At 37.6% G+C, this 22,500-nt stretch overlaps 1 pseudogene; it reads right to left on the reverse strand.

Annotated features, from left to right (window-relative positions):
- Positions 1–12,245: 12,245 nt before the first annotated feature.
- On the reverse strand, positions 12,246–21,656 carry LOC107770712 (NADPH-dependent aldo-keto reductase, chloroplastic-like; annotated as a pseudogene).
- Positions 21,657–22,500: the final 844 nt, after the last annotated feature.

The raw sequence follows: 22,500 nt of genomic DNA on the forward strand, positions 1-22,500 counted from the left end.
GCTAAAATACTACACATTACTACGCTACAAGGCTCTAAATTTTACTACGCTCAAAGGGTCTACATTTTACTATGCTAAAAAGGTCTAGATTTTACTACGCTAAAAAGTAATCTAAACTAAACATAAACAACAAATAAATTTAATTGCAAATAAAACATAAAACAACATGAAAACACATATATATAAATCAAGATATTAACAGACAAATTTATATTTTTTTATAAAACACTAATATTAAATTCGGATAAATTTAACATACTAGTTTCGAAAAAAAAATACAAACCGAAATAGAACACATACAAATCAAATAGTATGAATTATTATAAAAGTTTCAACTTAAAATAAACCGAAATACCTCGATTTAGAATTTTTGGAAAGCAAATAGATTGAAATTTTGACTCCGGAAGTGTGAATCAATAATAATATGAAGCTCAACTCGAATGTGGGACCTACGTTCTTCACCTTTTATGTGACGGGGGACCCAAATTTTTTTTTCTTTTTAAAATGGTAGGGCAGCGGTGTTTAACCAAAAATTTGGGTCTTTGGTCAAAGCTAAAAATAAATTCGGGTTACTGATAATCAAGAGACGAAAATAAAATACTTTTAAGAATGATGGTAAAATAGTAAATAATTTTGTATTTCAATGAGTTCCCAATAGTATTCTGTGTCCTTACAAATGATGATACTTCTTCCTTTTATAGGTAATTCTAGGTAAAGGAATGAAGCCTCAGCTTTAATGGTATAATTATGAGTAATAAATCATACTAAATAAGCCGTTGTACAATCATTTCTATTAAATACCAATTTTCTAACGTATCAGGTATTTAATAATGAATTTGGACTCCTTTATGTCATCAGATCTTTGTCTTTAATGCCTTCTAATCCGTTGGCTGTAAATGACTTGAATTGGTACGAGACTCGTATCTGCACTTCGTCTCGTGCCTATTTAAATTCCTCTTCCCGTGGCTGTCTCTATCCGTGCCTCTTAGTCAATTGTTGCGCTTTGACCATTTAACCAAACCACGTGTCATGCCACGTCATCTTTAATATAAACTCAGTTTTTTCCCAATACAGATAGTCCCCCCACTTTCCATTTATTTATCAATTAAATAATTGGGAAGTGGATCTTCATAAAAAAGGAATTTTCGCCACAATTAATGCTTATGACAGTATTAACGCCTCAGTAGTCTTTTCCATTTAATGTTCCGCCCATGTGTCATTTTCTGATTGATTCTGCTATTTACACCCTTTTTCAAGACTTCTTCATTCTCACTATTCACGAAGTGATAGTTGCCTTTATTATAGGCTTTCCATCATTACACTTCTAAGTTTGACGGTTCCCATTATATACATAATTTTTTCTTCCTTTGCCTTCTTCACAAATCTTCAGCAAACACTTTCTTCTTTACTTCTACTTTCTTTCGACTTATCCTTCTTAACAATGTCTTCTTCAAACCCTAACCGTAAAAAAGTTCCAATTCTAGACCAATTCCCCAACGCCCCTGTTAGACACAGAAGAGGCGGAGGAGGTAGGCTTTGAACAAGGTTAGAATCTACTTGAGGCGGCTCCTCTGGTTCTTCTTCAAGGAGTTATATCCCAAAGTCCCCCTCTTCTAGAAGTAGGGAAATTATTGATTCTTCTCAAGAACCCTCAGTTGATGAGATAGTTCCCAGCGATTTTTCTTTTGAAAGTGACAAAACGTCTCTGCAAAAGCAAATTGCAAATTTAGAAAAAGCTGATACTTACCCTACAATAGTAACCGAACTTACAATCCCCACCATAAGAAAAGATTGTAACTGGAAGGATAGTCTTCGAATGTCAATTCCTTCCCCAAATCAGAGAATTTCCTCCTTTAGAAGTGGGTATTCTTTTGTTTATACTTACCCCTTCACTTTAGGTTTTAATCCTCCGATTGACCCAGTTATTCTTGATTTTTGCCGTTTCTTTACAATTTGTTTGGCCCAAATCGGTCCACTAGTGTGGAGAACAGTGGCTTGTTTGAGATACTTATCCTCCAAAGCCAATGTCAATTTCACCTTCTCTCACCTCATTCATTTATACCACCCTAACTTAATACGCCATGGGGTTTTTACCTTAACTGCAAGGAGCAAAAATGTTCTGGTAAATCCTGAATATGACAAAGATCGTGGATGGTATATCCGTTACGTTGCTGTTCGTACGGTGGACTTGATTGGCGAAACTAATACTCCCTTCCTTGAGAAGTGGAATTTTGAACGTAGGTTTCCTTTTATTTACCGTACCTACTTTTGAGAATTTCAAAAGAAATTTATTTTTAACCTCGTCTCTTCTTGGTTTTTTGTAGCAACCATGGGAGATGTGGAACCTATTCCCAACTTCCGTGGTTGGGTAGATTCACTTTTGAAGATTGCTTCTAGGGAGCAAAGAACTTGGAAATCGATTTCTTCCTTACATGGCTGGAAGGTCAAAACACATGGTATGCCCCTTTATATATATATATATATATTTTAATATGTTAAGCATTTTTTCCTCAATTTTGATCATGTATATCAATCCTTTAATCAGGATTTGGCATTAGAGGAATGACGGCTGAAGTAGCTATGGCCATTCGCATGTCTGCGAATGCTACTCTTGATTTGGATAAGGCTCGAGCCTTGCTGCCAATAAAGAAAGCTATAAAAGAAAGTTCTGAAGAAGAGGAGGGTACCTCCCTAATTACCAGGCCAAGGGTCAGGAGGCGAATAATCATTGATGATGAAATTGAAGACACTCCTGCTCGAACCTCCACCACCGAGCCTGTTTCGATCCATTCTGACGAGGACACCGAACCAAGAGATAATAATGAGTCAATTCAGCATATTTTTGATAGTGGTTTCGGGAGTGGCGAGCTCGGCCCTGTTTTTGATGAAGCTCCTCTTTCCTCATTCGTTCCTATTTCCTCCATTCCTCTGCCAACCGTAAGTATTTCTTTACCAGTTTTGACGACTTCTGTTCTTTTGCCAGTTTCTACCGCTCCTATGTCCGTTCCTGCGTTGGTTTCTACATCTTCTCCTTCCATTCCTGTTTCTATATCTTCTCCTTCCATTCCTTCCATTGCTCCTCTTCCCTCTGTTCATCATACAGAGACGGGTTCTAGCAGTGGAAGTATGACTATGAGAAGTGTTACTCTGGAAGTTCCTGCCAACCATAGCCTCTTGAGAAAGACTGGTAGAGCCGATGTTTGGCTTGAGCCCCTAATTGGAAATATTGAGAAGAAGAAGATGGAGAGCCATAGCTGTTTGACTTTGATGAATGACATAGTTCATTCCACTTTGAAGGTATTTTTCCTCTTCTTACCAACACGTTTTTTTTATCTTCAATCCCTCATTTCTATGAGTTGTCTCTGTAGGCTAACCTCATTGGTATGGAATTAATGGGAAGAATTTCCCTTCTGGAAAGAAAATCCCGTGAGTCTGAAAAAACTGTCCACGAGGCCGAAGAAATAGCCAGGGGAGCCCAGCTTGAAGCAGCCAATTGGAAAGAACAGTTTGAGAATGCTCAAGGGACCATAGAGGAGTTGCAAGAAAATAAAAACCTCCTGGAGCAGCAAAACCGTGGTTTGACTTCTGAACTGGCAACTGCCAAGGCTTCTTCAAGCCAATTTAAAAGAGACAAAGAGCTTTTGGAATGCTCTTTGTCAGAACAATTATCAAAGGCTAGTGAAGAAGTTAGGGAGCTTAAGGCACTTTTGGCTAAGAAAGAAGAGTATGCAGGAGAGTTAGTGCAAAGCTTGACTCAAGCTCAAGCTGACTTACAGACCTCCTATGACGAAATTCATGCCTTGAAGAGTTCTCATGCCTCTCTTGAAGCTTCCCTTGATTCCCATTTAGCTGAGCACCAAATCTTGAAAAACGATCTTGCTATGTGGGAAAAGGAATATGGGCTTCTGGAAGAGAACTTCAACATAGAAGTGAGTTGGGCATTCCTAAAATCTCGCCGTGATGCTTTAATGGAAGCTGCTCAGGAAGGCTTTGACTTGCAGTCTGAACTGGCCAAAGTCGTAGATACCATCGAGAAAAGTCAACAATCTACTAATACTCCTTCTCCTGTACTTGAAGCTCCTGTAACGGAAGAACTTTTAAATGAAGAAGTGGCTACTGCAGCAATTGGGGTTGCAATTCCTGCTCCCGAGGGTGAAACTTCTGCTGTTCCAAACCCTTCAGTGACTAGCTGAAAATGAAATTGCTGTAAGGGATCTTTTGATGAAGTCCCTAGTTATCATAATGGGGCATTTGTATAAAACAAATATTTTGTTGATTAAGTTTGTACTTAGTTTTTTTTTATATTAAGAAGTTTTATCGGTACTTCTGTATATTCTATTCTTGCCTATTTATCTAGGACTTATGGAATAGCTTAGCATTTTTATCCTTATAAAATGCTTTATGATTCTTCTCATGGATTATCAACATGAGGCTTATAAAAGAGGGCCCTTTTATTTTATCGACACTTAATGAAGAAGACGTCTCAACTTCATAATGGTGTTATAATACGATGAAAGAAATAGGAATACACACGTTTTGTATGAAACAACTTTGGCAAGTTTTTATTCATAAACTTTAACAAGTGTTTGACTATTACATGTATTACAATACATCTACAACTTTCTCGTAACTATTTTTCTTGCAACAGATTTGTACATAACATAGAATAAACAAGGTTTTTCTTCATAACCTGTTTCAGTACATAGTCATGACCCTATCTTTATATATTAAGAAGGGTTTAAGAGGTGACTTTGTTTATGAGTTTTGAGAGATGACTCTGTTATTCTCATGAATGCTGAAGACTTCGTAACTTTTACTCAACACTTGTCTCTTTGTGGACGACTTTTGTTCGATATTCATATCTGCATTTCTACACGTATCTGTGTACAATATTGTAGTCCCCCAAGTGTTTGAGAGGTGAAGTATGAAACCTCGAGCACTTGTTTATTTCCTTTACTTTGGCCCTTTTCCTGAAACAAAAAGATATACGGGACTCGAAGGTGCGATTCTAGATGAAGACTGCCTAACTCGTGTGTATTTCCATCAGATTAATTGTAACCCTGGGCTAGGAATTTAAGAATACTCCATTTTGCCTTGCAGGTTGTGACTCATCATTTGGCACGAGTTAGGGTATTTTGCCTAGCATCTAAAATCGTTAGTAAAATATTAATAATCCAAGAGAGAAATTTTAACACGGTGATACCTGACCGTAAGTACTTTCTCAAAAGTAATATCTTTTTAAGTGGACGGCATTCCAATGTGAGGGTAAAATTTTACCGTCCATTGTCTCCAACTGGTATGCTCCTTTTCCCGCAATGTCACAGACTTTGTACGGTCCTTCCCATTTTGGACTTAACTTTCCTGAGTTGGCAGCCTTCGCAGATTGGAACACCTTTTTAAGCACGAAGTCCCCAATTTTGAAAAATCTGTGGCGTGCTTTCCTATTGTAATATCGTTCAATTACTTGCTTTTGTGCTGCCATCCTTATCAATGCATCTTCTCTTCTTCCTTCAAGTAAATCAAGGTTGATCCGCATCTCTTCATCATTAGATTCCTCCGTTGCGTGATCGTACCGTGTGCTTGGCTCACCTATTTCAACTGGAATTAAGGCTTCCGCACCATAAACCATTGAAAATGGCGTTTCTCCAGTGCCTGTTTTAGTCATTGTACGATAAGCCCATAATACTCCAGGTAACACCTCAGGCCAATTACCTTTTGAATCCTGTAACCTCTTCTTCAAGTTATTGATAATGACTTTGTTTGTGGATTCCGCTTGTCCATTAGCTACTGGATGGTATGGCGTAGATGTTATCCTTTTAATCTGCCAACTTTGAAGAAATTCTGTGATTTGAGCTCCAATGAATTGTGGTCCATTGTCACACACGATCTCCTTTGGTGCTCCAAAGCGGCATATTATATTTCGCCATATGAAGTCTTTAACTTCTTTCTCTCGTACCTGTTTAAATGCCCCTGCTTCTACCCATTTAGTGAAATAATCTGTAAGTACAAGTAGAAACTTTACCTGACCTTTTGCTTGTGGAAGTGGACCTACGATATCCATTCCCCATTTCATAAAGGGCCACGGGGCTATAACAGGATGTAGTAACTCAGCTGGTTTGTGCATATTATTGCCGTATCTTTGACATTTATCACATTTGGACACGAAACTGGTTGCTTCTTCTTCCATCTTAGGCCAATAATATCCTGTGCGAATTAATGTTCTTACCAGTGACCGTCCCCCTGCGTGATTCCCACAATGTCCTTCGTGTACTTCTCTCATCACATATTCTGTTTGAGAGGGTCCGAGACACCTTGCTAGTGGTTCACCGAACATCTTTCGATAAAGATTTCCTTGATATAAACAATATCGAGAAGCTTTTTTGCGAAGCGCGTGAGCCTTTCCTTTGTCATTAGGCACGGTACAGTGCTGTAAAAAAGCAACAATTTCGTTTCTCCAATCCCATGTTAAATGATTAAAATTTACCTCGTTTTTATCAGGTTCGAGAACGGAATGAAATAGATGTATGACTGAAGCATTTGTATTGTTTGCTACGTCTGCTACAGATGCGAGATTTGCTAAAGCATCTGCCTCTACATTCTTATCTCTTGGGATCTGCACTACTTTCCAAGTTTGGAATTGTTTTATTAACTCCCGTACCTTTGCGAGGTATTCTTGCATTCGTGTCTCTCTGGCTGTATAAGTCCCCAGCATTTGATTGACCACGAGTTGAGAATCACTCTTGATTATAATCTGTGTTATGCCGAGTTCTCGTGCCAATTCTAAACCTGCAATTACAGCCTCATACTCTGCTTCATTGTTAGTTATAGAATGACATTTTATAGCCTGTCTTATAGTCTCACCCACAGGTGGTACAAGGACTATTCCTAGGCCTGCCCCTTTTACATTAGATGAACCGTCAGTGAATAAAACCCAAGTCCCCGGGTTTGCACCATTAAAAACTAGTAATTCTTTTTCTGCTTCTAAATGCATCCCCTGGCTAAAATCAGCCACGAAATCAGCTAGTACTTGAGACTTTATAGCGGTCCTGGGTTGATAAACAACTTCATATTCACTTAGTTCTATAGCCCATTTTGCTAATCTTCCTGAAAGTTCGTGTTTATGCAAAATATTTCGAAGCGGAAAAAAAGTAACTACATTAATGGGATGACACTGAAAATAAAGTCTTAATTTTTTAGATGCCATGATCAAAGCTAATGCTAATTTTTCTAGCTGTGGGTATCGTGTCTCAGCTTCCAATAAGGACTTACTTACATAATAAATAGGAGATTGTTTACCTTGGTCCTCAGGGACTAAAACAACACTTACCGCGACTTCAGATACGACCAGATAGATGAGAAGTTTTTCCCCCACCTTTGGTTTTGCCAACAATGGTGGTTTTGACAAATAAGCTTTCAAATTTCTAAGGGCTTGTTGACAATCTTCATTCCATTCAAAATGATCTTGCTTTTTGAGTGCAGAGAAAAACTTAAAACACCTTTATGAGGATTTGGAAATAAATCTCCCCAAAGCTGCAATTCTTCCCGTTAATCTTTGTACTTCCTTTTTATTAGTAAGGATATCAGGGATTTCTTCTATTGCTTTGATCTGAGAAGGATTTACTTCAATACCACGGTTAGAAACAAGAAAACCCAAAAACTTACCTGATGCAACTCCAAATGCACATTTTTCTGGGTTGAGTTTCATATTAAATTTTCGCAAAATTTCAAATGTAACAGACAAATGTGAAATATGATCATGAGATCGCTGGGTTTTGACGAGCATATCGTCTATATATACCTCCATTGTTTTCCCTAAATGTTCTTGGAACATTTTGGTGACTAACCTTTGATAGGTTGCCCCAGCATTTTTGAGACCAAAGGGCATTACATTATAACAGTAAGTCCCTCTGTCTGTGATGAAAGAAGTTTTTTCTTCATCACCAGGATCCATTTTAATTTGGTTATATCCCGAGTATGCATCTAAAAAACTTAAAAGTTCATGACCTGCGGTTGCATCAATTAGTTGGTCTATATGCGGTAAGGGAAAGGAATCTTTTGGACAGGCTTTATTTAAATTGGTATAATCCACACAAACACGCCACTTACCATTTTTCTTGGGTACGACCACCGTGTTAGCCAACCAATTAGGATACTTTACCTCACAGATCGATCCGATTTTTAATAATTTTTGGACCTCATCCTGAATCACCTGGTTCTTAAAAGCACCTTGCTTTCTTTGCTTTTGCTTTATTGGTGTGAAAGAAGGGTCCTCATTGAGTTTGTGAGTCATCACATCCGGTGGTATCCCTGTCATATCAGCGTGGGACCAAGCAAAGCAGTCTAAGTTAGCTTTTAAAAATTCGATTATCATACCTCGCATGTTTAAGCTTAAATTGGCCCCGACATAAACCTTCCGTTCAGGCCATTGCTCAAATAACATCACTGCCTCAAGCTCTTCAATTGCCGTTTTGATGCTTTCATTTTCTTCAGGTTCCTGAATTGTGTCAGGCCTTGAGTCCAAATCTGTCTTTTCTTGTTCAGCTGAAGTTTGATCTTTTTTACCTTCAACTGTTTCCTGTAATTGCTATTTTTCTTTACTTACGGTGCTCGTACTTGTTACAGCATTAACACTTCTAGCCATCTGCTGATCCCCACGAATTTGGCAAATTCCCCATGGTGATGGGAATTTAATAACCTGATGCAAAGTTGATGGGACAACATCCATATCGTGTATCCATGGTCTCCCCATGATCATATTGTAGGCCATTTCCATATCAACTACCTGAAATTTAGTTTCTTTAACAACACCCGTAGTAAAAGTTGTTAGAATTACCTCTCCTTTTGTTACTACACTTGAATTGTCGAAGCCTGACAAGGTGTGCGCCTTGGTATCATTTTGTCTTCAGCTTGCATTTCCCGTAGTACCCTTAGTAATATAATATTTACAGAACTCCCTGAATCAATGAAAACTCGTTTTACATTAGTATCATGTACAAGTAAAGATATTACCAGTGCGTCATTATGTGGAGTTGTCACTCCTTCGGTATCTGCATCATCGAACGAGATACTTTCATTTTCTAGGAACTGTCGCACCCGTTTCCCGTGTGTAATTGTTACCTTAGAAACCTTGTTGGAGGCTGTGTAGGTTATGCCATGAATATCTTCTCCCCCGCTTATGACATTCACTGTCCTCTTGGGTGAAGGAGGTTGCGGTGGCTCTTGCCTGTTTTTCATATAAGCTTGTTTTCCTTTCTCGCTAAATAACTCAGTGAGGTATCCTTGCTTCAATAGATGATCTACTTCACTCTGCAAGAATCTACATTCGGAAGTTTTGTGCCCGTGATCATTGTGGAATTCACACCAATGATCTGGATTGTGTCTACTTGGATTTGACCGCATCTCTTTTGGCCACCGTACCTTATCTCCCATGCTTCTTAAAACAGCTACGAGCTCGGAGGTAGAGACATTAAAATTATATCCGCCGAATCGTGCCTTTAAACTTCTGTCATCATCTCGTGATTCTTGTCTGTTCCGATCATTCCTGAACTTTGAAGAAGAGCCAGAGTCCCTGTTCCTCGATTTTTGATCATATTGCTGGCTATCTTGTTTCGACCGTGGGTCTTTTCCTGCAGGTCCCATATATGGATCGTACCTATTTTTACCTGATCTTTTTTCGGTTTCTGATCTTCGGCGACCACCCTTTTCTTCATGATGAAACTTAGGTACGGTATCTTCTTCAATTCGCAGCTTCGTACTATACCTGTTGTAAACATCATTCCACGTGGTTGCAGGAAATTCTCGAAGGCTTTCTTTGAGTCATCTCGTGGCTTCAGAACTTTTGTCATTTAAATTACTTGCAAAGGCTATTGCAGCCCAATTGTCAGGCACACGAGGTAGAGTCATTCTTTCACGCTGGAATCTATCAACAAAATTTCTAAGCAACTCCGAATCCCCTTGTTTGATTTTGAAAATATCTTCCATTCTTTTCTCAACCTTTTGTGCTCCCGAATGTGCTTTAATAAAAGAATCTGCAAGCTCAGCAAAAGAATTAATAGAATTTTCAGATAAAAGAGAATACCAGGTTACAGCACCCTTGGTGAGTGTTTCTCCAAATTTCTTGACCAGTACTGATTCAATTTCTTGTTTGGTCAAATCGTTGCCTTTCACGCCTGTTGTAAATGAAGTCACGTGGTCACGTGGGTCTGTAGTACCATCATATTTTGGGATGTCAGGCATTTTGAATTTTTTCGGAATCGGAAGGGGAGCAGCACTTGGCTTCCATGGTTGTTGTGAGTATTTGTCCATGTCTACTCCTTTTATTACAGGCGAAACTCCAGGGATTTGTTCAATACGCTCATTTTGTTCCTTAATCTGTTTCTGCAAGGTTAGTACTCGATTTTGCAAATATGAATTATTTGAATTACCTGGTCCCCCTTCCTGTGGTTCACTGGGGGTTGCTCCGTTTCCAGAATTATCAAAACCAGAACGGGGATTCTCCAATATATTATTATTAGGAGTTGGTGTGGGTGGTGCAGCAGGCAATCGACTAACAAGTGCCTGAAGAGCTTTGCCGACGTGTGCATCAATTAGCTTTTGTAAAGCTTCAGTTGTAACTCCTTCAAAGTGTTCAGATTGTTCTTGTTGATCAGCACGAGATTCAGTAACAGGAGTGCCTTCACGAGATTGACGTGGGGAATCTGGAGGGGAGGGAACCATGTCATCTTGATTTTGATGAAATTGATTTTCATGGTTTCCCAATGTGTTATTATTGTTATTGTCGGTGTTGTTGTTTGACATGGTGACGACAATCGACAAGATATAGCTTAAAAGAAAAGATTATCAGATTCCTGGTAACGGAACCAATTTGTTTAACCAAAAATTTGGGTCTTTGGTCAAAGCTAAAAATAAATTCGGGTTACTAATAATCAAGAGACGAAAATAAAATACTTTTGAGAATGATGGTAAAATAATAAATAATTTTGTATTTCAATGAGTTCCCAATAGTATTCCGTGTCCTTACAAATGATGATACTTCTTCCTTTTATAGGTAATTCTAGGTAAAGGAATGAAGCCTCAGCTTTAATGGTATAATTATGAGTAATAAATGATACTAAATAAGCCGTTATACAATCATTCCTATTAAATACCAATTTTCTAACGTATCAGGTATTTAATAATGAATTTGGACTCCTTTCTGTCATCAGATCTTTGTCTTTAATGCCTTCTAATCCGTTGGCTGTAAATGACTTGAATTGGTACGAGACTCGTATCTGCACTTCGTCTCGTGCCTATTTAAATTCCTCTTCCCGTGGCTGTCTCTATCCGTGCCTCTTAGTCAATTGTTGCGCTTTGACCATTTAACCAAACCACGTGTCATGCCACGTCATCTTTAATATAAACTCAGTTTTTTCCCAATACAAGCGGGTCTTGGAGTGGGGGATCAAGAAGAAAAATATGTAAAATATTGAGGAAGAAGAAGCAGAATCGTCGTCTTGAAGAAGACGGCTCGATTTTTGACGTTAATGTATAGCGCCCAGTATTTGGGCGCTATATATAAAAATATCATCTTTTTTTAACACCTATTAAGGTGCTATTTGTCCAAAAGAACCACATTTTGGTTCCGGACGCAGATATTAAGCAAGTCCATCATTTAATCAACCCAACCTTTAATATATCTGAAATCTCTTCAACACTGTAGACCATCAGCGATAAAATCAAACGTAGCTAGTTGGAGTCCGAACATCGGACTCCTAACTTGCCTAAAAAGCTGCGATGAAGAGGCCCTGCTAATCCTTTTGTAAAAATGTCTGCTATTTGAGAAGAGGATGGAACAAATGACAAGGAAATAAGTCATCAAGCAATTTTTCACGGATGAAATGATAATCAATTTCGATGTGTTTCGTTCGTTCGTAAAAAACCGGGTTTCGCGCTATGTGAATTGCTGTTTGATTGTCACAACAAACAGAAATCGAAAGCGAGGGAGAAACGGACAGATCGGAGAGGAGACGCACAACCCACGAAAGTTCTGCTACTAGACGCAGGATAGAGCGATATTCAGCTTCCGCCGAAGAGAGAGACGACTTGTTGTTTCTTCGATTTCCAAGAGATAGGGCAATTGCCCATGCTTAAGAAGAATCCACTCACTAATCGACGAGTATCTGAGCAAGACGCCCAATCGGCATCACAAAAACCCACAATTTGAAAGGATGACGCCCAATCACAGAGCATGTCCACAGCAAATCAAATTATGGAAATGTTTCCTTTTTATCGGATATCCCCAAAGGGACATGAAAAATATTATCTGCTGTAACCAGAGGGTTGGGGATTCTAATCGTTTTAAGTTATTGAGTTGTAAATAAATAATTTATACATATTCAATGGATTTTTAATGAGACAAAAACAAGGTTTGAATTATAGCTACTGGGTTCGGCCGAACCCGCTCTCGGCACTCTAGCTCCGCCCCTGACTGTAACTCTAGAAGTCACCATCCAATATCTCTTCAAGAACTTTGGCAAATGGAGTGGCTCTAAACAGGCTTGCCTGCACAATGCAAAAATAATGCCAAGAATCCAATTAAAATATATCCAGAAAAGTTCTTGATGAATATATCTGGTAAATGCATTTATAGAGAAAATCTTCAACCATCAAAGTTTAATTCAATGAGTCTGCAACGATATTATAAAAGAATTAGGGGCAGTGGTGAGACAATGGTAAATGGTAATAAAACTTAGTAAACTAACGATTCAAGCTCCTTATAGAAGATAGTTTAGATTGATAACTCGAAAAGCTACATTGACAAAACAAAATCACTCTTTCAGAGATCACTCCCATCCTACGTTTCTTAGCCTAATCGACTATTCATGGATATCAAAAAGTCTTGCCACAGTAACAAAACTTTTTCTGTTATCTATTTGGTGGGGGAGTGGGAAGGTTGTGTAACTAGCCAATTAAACTACTATCTGGTTCAGTCATATAGCCATGACCCATGAGTTTTCAAGGAAGGGCCGGACCACAAGGATCTATAGTACGCAGCCTTACTCTGCATTTCTGCAAGGCGCTGTTTTCATGGCTCGAACCTGTGACCAAGGCTCCCTTTCAAATATCAAAATACTGAGTTCTTCTAAAGTCTAACAACCACAAAACGCAGGCTGAAGTATTTTTATCAATTTGTTTACTTCTTTTCTTTTTCCTTCCATGGAAAAGGGATTAATGCTATCTCCTGAGAAGATATAATATTTTTTGGTCCTAATGCATTTTCACATTTAAATCTGGTAAAAAGTAACTACTGATATATAATTGCAACCTTAATCATATGAAATGACTTGAAAGTACAAAAGGTATGAACAAGGGTCGTGGTGGAGTGGTAAGTACTTCATCCTTAACTAGAATATGGTTGCCTTCGTTGGGGAGGGCTTTACCCCCCCTCCCCCCCCAAAAAAAAAAATATAGGACTTCCTGGCACGAATTCGGATTTAATCGGGCCCCAATGCAGGTACCAGATATCGGGTGAGAAACCAAAATAAAGTACAAAAGGTATTGAATAAGAAGGAAAACATAAACAACTTGCCTGCTGAATTTCGGAGAACTTGGAGAACAAGTCATCGGGTATGGACCAGTCAAAAATATCGAAATTCTCTTTGATCCTGGATTCATTTGTGCTTTTAGGAAGTACACTATGCCCCATCTGCACACCCCAGCGAAGACAAATCTGAGCCGGAGTCTTTCCCAATTTCTCAGCAACTGAGAGTACAACAGGCTGCTTCAGAACCTCATCACCCTTAAGGAATACAAAACCGGGAGAACCGAGCGGTGAATAACCCTGAAAGAAATAAACAAATGAAAAGACTTAAATAAATGAATGTAATAGTCCGCAGTCTACTCATGAAACTGATTAACAGTAATAGATCAACCAATTCAAAGCAGGCAGAAAATATATGCAACAAATCTGAAAACTGCTTTTTGTTAGTGAGCTTACAGAGAGATGCACTCCCCTGGATTTGCATAATTCCTGCAATTTTGTTCGCTGACATGTAGGGTGGCACTCCACTTGGTTAACAGCAGGAGGAATACGAGCTATTTCCAAAAGATCTCCTAGTTTTTAGTAGAGAAATTGCTAATCCCGATAGCTCTAGCCTTCGTAGAATCATAAAGTTTCTCCATTGCTTGCCATGTGCTAGGTATATCTGCTGGAATTAGATTTTCAGGTTTAAAGGCATCGGCAGTATTCTTCATCCGGACAGGCCAGTGAATCTTCCAAAAAAGATAAAACCAAAAAGGAAAACCGAAAATGTAAGTACTCAGAATTCGAGTCAAAGCACAATATAGCAGCAGATATTTCTAAAAGATAGTAAATCAAAACTGAAAGAATCACAAACAGTAGCATATGAAAAGCTTCCGTTAAGCAGTACTCACAAGGTACAGATCAATGTAGTCAAGTTGCAAATCATCTAGAGTCTTTTTGAACGCCACCGGTACATCTTCAGGTGCATGATCAGTACACCTACACAAGTTGATACATCACAATCTGTTCATATCTTTAAAAACAAGGAACAAAAGTTAATGGAAAAGAACCAGAGTTCACCAACATTGAAATTGCTTCAATGCATGTCATCTGAATCAACTAGGACACGTCTTTGTTCTTGTAAAACTCAGAAACAAAGAAGATTCTTTTGCATATAAATGAAGAAAAGAGTGTATCAGTGAATTAAAACATCTCGTTGTTAAAGGCAGCTTAGAGTATTTATTCCATTATCAAAATATTCAAAAGCACCATTACGTCCCATAAAACAAAAGAGATAGAGAGAGAGAGTACGTGAGTGAGAGCTCAACAATACTAAATGAAAGAGCGATGCTAAATAATTGATGATATCACAAACATTGAATAAGTCAACTTCCAAAAGGATAGAAATCTGACTGTTATATTAAGGGTGACAAAAGAAGAAAAAGGCGTCATTTATTAATTCGTTTGAATCTTGATTACCAGAGTTTGGATGTAATAAAGAGATCTTCCCTCTTGACAACACCATCTTTGAACAGTCTCTTCAGAACTTCACCAATCTAAATAAAAATAAAAAAGTAAGCAGAGGTAGTACTTTCAGTTCTAGATTACTGTAGAAAAGAGGAACACAAATATTGATCACATCTTACATTCAATAGGAATAAATCATAGTTTAAACAGAGAGTAATAAATTATTAGTCCGGCAAATGGTTTGCAAGATTAATCTCGAGCGAAAACCATAAACATTGTACAAAAAGAAGTTCAAAGCTTCTAACATTAAGATGTTATTCCTGTTAAGTTTGGCAAATATTTTTGTCCCACATCGGTGGGAAAAGAAGAGTTGGGGGGATTTTCCCACTATAAAAGAAGGCTTAATGTTTAGGATTTAAACACACCTCTCATTTGCCTTCTTATCTTCTTAGGGTATTTGTATCTTCTCTTTTAGTATTATTTCACTTGTATTTTGGAGTGAAATAAAATATTGATTGTGTCCGAGGAGTATGCAAAATTAGCCGAACCTCGTAAATTCTGGTGTTCCTTTTATTGTTGCTTTATTGTCTTATTTATTATTTGGTGGCTGTCATAATTTTTGGTATAGTAGTTGTGACTTATTCACACTATATACATTTGGCTTCCGCAACAATTGGTATCAGAGCCAAGGTACTGTCTAAGTATGCTCTGTGGTTGCAGCATAGTCTGATCTTCCACATCATAAAAGATTTATCTTGGTAACTGAGTCAAGGTTCTGTCTGAGTATGCTCTGTGGTTGCAGCTTAGTCTAATCTTCCACACCAGAAATGAAATAACCTTGATTTGTGTCGTCAGCTATTAAATAATATTTGTGTCAAAATGGGAGACAACAAACAAGAAGAATCTACATCAAGTGTCAATAATACGTCATCGTTGGCATCTTTGCTTATGACAAGAATTGTGTCAAATGCGAAATTTGTGGTAGAAATTTTTGACGAATCAGGACATTTTGGGATGTGGCAAGGCGAGGTTCTAGATGTCCTTTTTCAACAAGGGCTAGATCTTGCCATTGAAGAAAAAAGACCAGATGTTATTGGAGAAGAAGATTGGAGAATTATCAACCGTGTTGCTTGCGGTACCATTCGATCCTACCTTGCTAGAGAGCAGAAATATCCATACACAAATGAAACTTCTGCAAGTAAATTATGGAAAGCACTGGAGGATAAATTTTTGAAGAAAAACCGTCAAAATAAATTGTACATGAAGAAGAGACTGTTTCATTTCACTTGTGTTCCTGGTACCACGATGAATGAACATATCACCAGTTTCAATAAGTTGGTCACAGATTTGCAAAATATGAATACAACTTATGATGATGGTGACTTAGCCTTGATATTGTTGGCGTCGCTTCCTGATGAGTACGAGCACCTTGAAATTACTCTACTCCATGGAAATGCCGAAGTTTCTCTCAGAGAAGTTTGTTCGGCTTTGTACAGCTATGAACAAAGAAAGCGAGAAAAACAGAAGGGCGGAGAAGGAGAAACACTGTTTGTGAGGGGTCGTCCTCAAAATCAAACGAGGACAAAGAAGGGAAGATCCAAGTCAAGATCCAGACCCAGCAAAAATGAATGTGCCTTTTGTCGAGAAAAAGGGCACTGGAAAAAAGACTGTCCGAAGTTGAAGAATAAGGCCAAATATAATAATGGAAAGGCCATTATGGATTCAAATGTAGCTGATTGTGATGATTCAGACTTCTCATTATTTACAACAGATTCATCAACATCATCAGACATATGGTTGATGGACTCGGCTTGTAGCTATCATATGTGTCCCAACAGGGACTGGTTCGTGGATTTTCAAGAAGGAGAATATGGAATCATTCACACAGCGGATAACAACCCTCTTACCTCATATGAGATTGGTTCAATACGATTAAGGAACCACGATGGAATGATTAGAACATTAACAGATGTTCGATATGTACCAGACTTGAAGAAGAATCTCATCTCTGTGGGAGCCCTAGAATCAAAAGAGTTCAAAATCATTACAGAAAATGGAGTGATGAGAGTATGCTCAGGTGCACTAGTGGTAATGAAGGCTAATCGGAAGAATAATAATATGTACCGCTATTGTGGCAGTAAAGTTATTGGGACAGCGACAGTGACATCCAATGACGACAAAGAAATAGAAGCAACCAGGCTATGACACATGCGCTTGGGACATGCTGGAGGAAAATCCTTGAAAACTCTATCAGATCAAGGATTGTTAAAGGGAGTCAAGGCTTGCAACTTGGAGTTTTGCGAGCATTGTGTTAAAGGGAAACAAACAAGGGTTAAATTTGGTACAACGATCCATAATACTAAAAGCATTTTGGATTATGTACACTCTGATGTTTGGGGTCCTTCCAAAACACCTTCATTGGGTGGGAAGCACTATTTTGTAACCTTTGTTGATGATTTTTCCCGAAGAGTGTGGGTGTATACAATGAAAAGCAAAGATGAAGTGCTGGGAATTATTCTCAAATGGAAGACGATGGTGGAGAATCAAACAGGCAGGAGGATCAAGTGTATTCGCACAGACAATGGAGGTGAATACAAAAATGATCATTTCAATAAGGTCTGTGAAAATGATGGCATCGTCCGATACTTCACTGTTAGACATACACCACCAACAGAATGGAGTGGCAGAACGTATGAACCAGACCTTGCTGGAGAAGGTACGGTGTATGTTGTCCAATGCTGGCTTGGGCAAAGAATTTTGGGCTGAGGCAATTACATATGCATGCCACCTCATTAATCGTCTACCATCTGCTGCTATTGATGGCAAAACACCATTTGAGAAATGGTATGGAAAGCCTGCTGTAGATTATGACTCTTTGCACGTGTTTGGCTCAACTACATATTATCATGTGACAGAGTCAAAATTGGATCCAAGGGCAAAGAAGGCTATTTTTATAGGAATTACTTCTGGAGTCAAAGGATATCGCTTATGGTGTCCTATGACAAAGAAAGTAATATTCAGCAGGGATGTTACCTTTGATGAATCTGCTATGGTAAATAAGGTAACAGAAGATACCAAACAAAACGAAGGTGCTTCTAAGCAGGTGGAGTTTGAGGGAAAATTTATTTTTCCTACACAAGAAGCAGAGGAGGAAACAAATGAAGATTACCCTCTGGAAGGAGAGCCAGTAGAGGAGATTCCAACTCAGGAACCTCAACAACAACTTGAATCAATAGCAACCAGCAGGCCAAAAAGGACAATAACGAAACTTGTTCGTCTCATAGAAACGGTTGCTTGTGCAACCTCAATTGTAGCTGATGATGTTCCTACCACTTATAAAGACACAGTCCAAAGTTCAGAAGAAGATAAGTGGAGGATTGCCATGAATGATGAAATACAGTCCCTTCATCAGAATCATACATGGAGATTGGCCAATCTCCCGAAGGGAAAGAAAGCAATTGGGTGCAAATGGGTATTTGCAAAGAAGGAAGGATTTCCTAACCAAGTAGATGTTCGCTACAAAGCAAGATTGGTGGCCAAAGGATATGCTCAAAAGGAGGGAATTGATTACAATGAAGTATTTTCTCCAGTTGTAAAACATTCCTCCATTAGAATTATGTTGGCTTTGGTAGCACAATTGGATTTGGAACTAGTTCAGATGGATGTAAAAACTGTGTTTTTACATGGAAACTTGGAGGAGGAAATCTACATGACTCAGCCAGAAGGATTCAAAGTTGTTGGAAAAGAAAATATGGTGTGCAAACTTGAAAAATTGTTGTACGGATTGAAACAATCTTCTAGACAATGGTACAAGCGATTTGACGAGTTTATGTTGCGGCAAAGGTACAAGAGAAGCAAATACGATCATTGTGTGTATTTGCACAAGCTTAAAGATGGTTCCTTTGTATATCTTCTCCTATATGTTGATGATATGTTGATAGCTTCCAAGAATTCAGAAGAAATTGATAAGTTGAAGATTCAACTGAAGAAGGAGTTCGAGATGAAGGATTTGGGTGAGGCAAAGAAAATTCTTGGCATGGAGATAATTAAAGATAGACGTTCAAAGAAACTCTGTTTATCTCAAAAGGAATATTTGAAGAGAGTACTTCAACGTTTTGGCATAGATGACAAGACTAAGCCAGTTAATACTCCACTTGCTTCCCATTTTAAGCTAAGTACTACTATGTCGCCAATGGATGAAGCTGAACGAGAGTATATGTCAAAGGTACCATACGCAAATGTTATTGGTAGCTTGATGTATGCAATGGTTTGCCCACGGCCTTACATTTCACAAGCTGTTGGAGTTATTAGCAGATATATGCACAATCCAGGGAAGGAGTATTGGCAAGCTGTGAAGTGGATTCTACGAGATATTCATAATACTGTAGATGTTGGGTTAGTTTTTGAGCAGGAAGACAATCAGTCTGTAGTTGGATATTGTGACTCAGATTTTGCGGGTGATCTAGACAAACGAAGATCAACTACTGGTTATGTGTTTACTTTTGCAAAGACACCAGTTAGTTGGAAGTCTACTTTGCAGTCAACAGTTGCTTTGTCTACAACAGAGGCAGAGTACATGGCTATTACAGAGGCTGTGAAAGAGGCAATTTGGCTTCAAGGATTGCTAAAGGAGCTTGATGTTGAACAAAAAGGTATCACAATTTTTTGTGATAGTCAAAGTGCTATTCAATTAGCGAAAAACCAAGTTTATCATGCAAGGACGAAGCACATTGATGTTCGGTATCATTTCGTACGAGAAATCATAGAAGAAGGTGGAGTCACGGTGAAAAAAATTCATACTACGGAGAATCCTGCTGATATGCTGACAAAGGTGGTGACTGCGGTCAAGTTTCAACATTGTTTGGATTTGATCAACATTGTTGAAAACTGAAGATTGAAGATGAAGACACAATCAAAATTTGTTATTGAGAGAAAATTGAAGATGTGGAATTTTGCCAATGTGGAGATTTGTTAAGTTTGGCAAATATTTTTGTCCCACATCGGTGGGAAAAGAAGAGTTGGGGGGATTTTCCCCCTATAAAAGAAGGCTTAATGTTTAGGATTTAAACACACCTCTCATTTGCCTTCTTATCTTCTTAAGGCATTTGTATCTTCTCTCTTTAGTATTATTTCACTTGTATTTTGGAGTGGAATAAAATATTGGTTGTGTCCGAGGAGTAGGCAAAATTAGCCGAACATCGTAAATTCTGGTGTTCCTTTTATTGTTGCTTTATTGTCTTATTTATTATTTGGTGGTTGTCATAATTTTTGGTATAGTAGTTGTGACTTATTCACATTATATACATTTGGCTTCCGCAACAATTCCAACTTTGACAGGAGACACAAATACTAGACACGGCTTGCAAAAGAGTGCATGTTCTTAATAAAATTCACTCCTCTAAACACATTATGGATTTTGTACTGATATCTGAGATCCAAGATAAAATGCATAAAGCTTTTCACTCTGCACCAGCATTTGAGGAACATGTACAAGACATATGAAAGGGAAGTAATAACTTAGAAACGCTTCGGCAAAAACAGACATTTCAACATAACACCCTATATTGTATCTAGGCAAGTGATAGATTAACAAGGCCATTTGTAATAACATGAGTATGCTAGATATATTTATCTATGAAAAGCCTATATTTGCTCTATTGTTAACTCAAATTACCTCCTTTTCATTGCCATAAGCTTGAGCACAATCAATATGACAGTATCCAACTTGCAGCGTAAACGACAAATGAATAATTAACTCAGAAACTGTGCCGAATACCAAAAATGACATAGCTCTAATTTCTTACACTAAACAATCATCCCTTTGCTACCCAAATAGCATATAATTCACGATTATAGATATGGGATCGCTTAATTGCATGTGACACTTCAAAGTGGGTGACTTTCTAAAATTGATCCATAAAAGCATATATTAGTAGCAAAATAGTGTAACAATTGTAGTACTCCAACTTTTTCGGCATTGGAAATGTTATGCCAAATTCTAATAGTAATATAATTATGTGAGAAAGAAAATTTGACATGTGAATCATGTGATTTTATTAGTTAACGACAGTTAAAAAGGGTAACCCGGTGCACTAAGCTCCGTTATGCGAAGGTCCGGGGAAGGACCGGACCACTGCAAGAGACTGTTTCTATGGCTCGAATCAGTGACCTCCTGATCACATGACAACAACTTTACCAGTTACAACAAGGCTCCCCTCCTTGTTAACGACATTTAATTAGTAGTATATATTAAAACAATTTAGTAAAATAATTTAAGTCTATGCTAGTGTAAAAATTATGTATATATAACTTAAATACTTTAATAAATGAATTTATATTCTATGCATTGACGATATTAAAAATATTTAAACAATCAAGTCATTTAAAAGATAATTGCAGGTAATCGCAATGGAACAGAGGACCTTGATAGCAGTCTCAATGGCTTGGCCGACGACACCAGGATCGGACTGCCACGTGCCCAAACCAATTGACGGAATTTTAGTTCCGGTATTCAATTCAAAGTATTGTATAGCTTCCGCCATTGACACACACTCGTTGAAACCAAAGCTTAGAACTAATTGGAGTCAAGGAGAAGGACATTAAAGAGAAGAAGAAAGAGAATTGTAAAGTGAAATGAGAAGTATTAGTGAACACACAAGCTGTCAACTAAGGTACAGAGAGCCACGATATTTTAAATTTCTATGGAGGAGATTGTTCAAGAGAAATGGACTATATATTTTTTAAATAAAAGAGTATTTTATTTAAAGAAATCTTTTTTCGTTAGCTTTTGAGCAGTACATTTAAACCTTCGTTTATTTCGATATTCTTAGACTTTTATGATAAATGACTATTATTTTTTGACCATTATAAATAAAACTTATCCAAAAATTAATTATTTTTCTTTTTTAGTGTTACATATAAAAGATAAGAAAATTATTCACATTTAAAATCTTAGAAGATATGCATATTTCACTAGGTAAGTATAGAAGAAAGCTAATAACTAAAAACGTACAAAGATTAAAACTCAAAGGCATACATTTTAAAGCTACTAGAAAAATAAATTCTTTCAAGATAGATGGAAAAACATTGTAATTGTAGCTGTTTTGTAGATTTCATTCTTTACTACTGATATAATTCTTTGGATTGACGAAGATTCGTATCCAAATTTTTAGTAAAAATAGTATCTAATGAAAAATATATCATGTGCAAATCTTCAAATCTTATGTCTTATGCAAGATAGAAACTTTATTTAATGGAAAAGATTGGGTGCATATTTCTAGAATTATTATTAGTAATCTTTAAAATTCTATATGGCTGTTATAGAGGGAAAATTTTATAAAGAGCGTTCTGCTATAAATATGGTTGTTGTTGTTATAGGTAAAAAGCTGTTATAAAGAGGTAAAATATAAATTAAAAAATCGATTCTAAAAAAAAACTTTGCTTTTATAGTAAATGATTGTTATATAGGGATGCTGTTATAAAGATGTCTTACTGTACATGCAACAACAATATCTAAGTGTTCATTAAAATAA

The sequence above is a fragment of the Nicotiana tabacum genome, chromosome 5, assembly GCF_000715075.1.
Source record: "Nicotiana tabacum cultivar K326 chromosome 5, ASM71507v2, whole genome shotgun sequence".
NCBI lineage: Eukaryota > Viridiplantae > Streptophyta > Magnoliopsida > Solanales > Solanaceae > Nicotiana > Nicotiana tabacum.